The sequence below is a fragment of the Ceratosolen solmsi genome, unplaced genomic scaffold (genome assembly GCF_000503995.2).
Source record: "Ceratosolen solmsi marchali unplaced genomic scaffold, CerSol_1.0 scaffold3, whole genome shotgun sequence".
Taxonomy (NCBI): Eukaryota; Metazoa; Arthropoda; class Insecta; order Hymenoptera; family Agaonidae; genus Ceratosolen; species Ceratosolen solmsi.
The window spans coordinates 3,316,047-3,318,978 of NW_011948428.1; the positions used below are offsets into that span (position 1 = coordinate 3,316,047).

The 2,932-nt window shown below is 48.1% G+C and overlaps 1 protein-coding gene across 1 annotated transcript in view; it reads right to left on the reverse strand.

Moving 5' to 3' along the window:
* The window catches only part of LOC105363702 (carboxyl-terminal PDZ ligand of neuronal nitric oxide synthase protein), a 63,523-nt gene extending 61,335 nt beyond the window's left edge, over nucleotides 1–2,188 (reverse strand). The window contains exon 1 of the mRNA XM_011501452.1: nucleotides 1,898–2,188. The gene's annotated coding sequence lies outside the window, so the exon portion shown is untranslated. The remainder of the gene's footprint in view (nucleotides 1–1,897) is intronic.
* Nucleotides 2,189–2,932: the final 744 nt, after the last annotated feature.

Consider the following 2,932-nt stretch of genomic DNA (forward strand, 5'->3'; position numbering starts at 1 on the left):
TAATCCCGCACACGAATTCACCGAAAAAAGGAAAAAGAGCCTAGAAAGACTTTGCTCGCTTGGGTCAATGCTCCTTTTACAGCGAGGATTCATTTGCCTTCCTCGTCGTCGTAGTCATCGTAGTCGTCGTAGTCGTCATAGTCGTCGTGGTCGTCGTCGTCGTCGTCGTCGTCGTCACCGTCCAGCTGCACCCTTAATTATACCAACGCTCCCTTTACCTCTCCTTCTCATCGCTTTTTGCGATTATAACAGCGCGCGCTGTAGCCAAGAGTCCCACCCGCCCTTATTATGCCCCTTCTTTCCGAGAATGATTGTGTACCTTTAAAAGTTGCAAGTTCAGGGAACGCGACTTCCTCTCCCTTATCCATCTCAGTCTTCTCTCTTTCTTTCAACTTCTCCCTTTCTGTCTCATCTATTTACGGGCCGTGGGTAACGTGCGCTGGGCTTTCGGGACTCTCTTTGTAGTGACGCGAGGTGATTGTCAGTTTCCTTTGTCTTGTGCCGAAGTTCGATCAAACGTTGTTTATAATAAAAAAAAACTCGATTCTCCATCACGATTAATACCGCGAGGTTATTTTAATATTAGATAATCGGCAAAGATTAAGTAGCGTTTTTGCTCTCTTTAACAGTTGCCCAGCCGACCGCGCATTTTTGTGTTCTAGTAAACAAAGACCCGCGATTATGCTGATGTTGATGGTAATATTTTTTACACCTTCCTGATAATTTTATTGATAAATTGTCGAATACGGTTAGGACAATTCATTCGTGGCTTGAACGTACGTTAGTTGGAGGTTTGAAGAAGCATGACAACCAGCAGTATCGACGCATACACACTTTATACTGTGGAATGTGGTGGGTAATTTATGCGAAGGTTAGAATTTACCATTATACCTTTCTCTTTTTTACTGCACGACGAGTAATAGTTCCTTCGCTTCAAAAACTAATAGGCATCGTTTTCGTAAAGTTTTCTTCAGCGCATAACGTCGATATAAACTCAATAATTAATAAGCCAAGTAATAATTCGCTTAAACGAATAACGCTTGATTATTAACGTCATCATTATCATCATTATCATCGTCGTAGATCGTCGTAGATCGCCGTCGCTCGCCGTCGCTCGCCGTCGCCGCCGCCGCCGTCGCCGCTCGACGTCATCGTCATTGTTCATCGTCATCGTCCTCCTCATCGTCATTATTATTAAGTTAGTCGAATACTACCTGAAGTTTTTGCGAAGGCCTTGCTAGTTGCAACTTGTACGTTAGCGCGTCGCTACCTCCATTATATTCAAAAGAATGCAACCAATTGCAAAAACGTTGCTCGCCACTGCTACTTTATACGCCAATAGGAAAGGCACGAGTCTCTTTACGCTCGTATCGGGTAATTCGGGCGGCTTTAATTAGCTCTCCTTTATGAAATGAAAATCCCTATCGATCAGAAACTTATCGTCCCGCGCTGTTCATACGTATGTAGGGAGCCAGTATTCTTGAGGAAGACAGCGTGATTAATTCATCGATCTACTTGGCCGACGACACCGCGCTTTTTTCACATGCCCGGCGTGCAGCGATCTCCCAAGTGACTCTCGCGAGGACATTGAGAGAGGGACAATCATAAATAAATAAATAAACAATCAAACAAACAAACAAACAGATAGACAGATAGATAGACAGACAGACAGACAGACAGACAGACAGACAGACAGGCAAACAGACAAACGATAAACAAATAAAAAGAAGGCAGCCAAGCGGATAAACGTGACCCTACCGCAACGGATCTACGGAGCCTAAGGAGTCTGTCTGTCCCTAAGGAGGAGGATGGACCGTTGGCCGGTGGCGGGGGGAGCTAGGGGCCGGACCCAAAAACTCAGCCGCGAGCACCTTAACCTAATAATAATAAGACCAACCTGTTTGTCAGGCACCGTAGCTTAGCGTCCACCCCCGCGGCTCAGCGGCGCTCATCGTCGTGTCGCGTGATTGGGCCGCAGGTAAACAAAGCGGGCCGTCGATGATGTTGGCCAGTGGTGGCGTCGCGACGTTTCGCCGCGCATCGCGCACTCGGCGTAAGCCTCCAGGAGTTTACAACGCGACTGGGCTACCCGAGTCGCCGGGACGCGGCGTGCGTACACGCACGCGCATACACTAAAAGCACACACGGAGGCACACACGCGCCGCGACGCTCTGTTCCCTCGGCGGCGGCCGAGTGTCGAATGCGCCGTGCGCCGCGCGCGTGAGATACACCGCCGTCGCCCCCGAGGGGGTGGGTGCGCGCGAGCTCACTGCCACGCTCTCTTTCTCTCTCTCTCTCTCTCTCTCTCACTCTCACTCTGGCTCGCTCTCGCTCTCGGTTTGTCTATCTCTCGTGCTCGGAGCGACGACGCCGATGGTAGAGCCATCGTAGGCGAGGGAGCAACGGAGAGAGGAGACGTACGCAGATGCAGCTGCTGCAGCCTACGATGGACACGCAGCCGCTTCTTTCAAGGACTCCCTTGGCTGCTCTTTCTTTATCTTGGCAGTGAGAAAGAGAGGGAGATACCGGGGATCCCCTTTTATTCTCTTTATCTATCCCTCGCTCGCTCGCTCGCTCTCTCTCGCTCGCTCTCTCTCTCTCTCTCTCTCTCGGTCTATGTAGTGATTCAGAGAAATTTTTTACCGTCGGTTCGGATCATGTTCTCTGCTCCCTTCCTTACACGACCGATGTACCTGCGTTATCTTTATTTAAAAAATAAGTCGAAATTCCGAAGGCCTGATTAATGCCGCGGCACTTATTCTGCTTAGACGGCGTGGCTAGCTAAGCACAATGGACATTGTTTGAAATTTTTTCGATAATTTCGACCACTTCTTTAAGCCGGTAACTGCTTAATAAAATATCGGATCTTAACATATTATTTTTTTTATTCTTGTCTTTTCTTTTTTTTTTTTTTTTTTTTTTTTAATCCTAC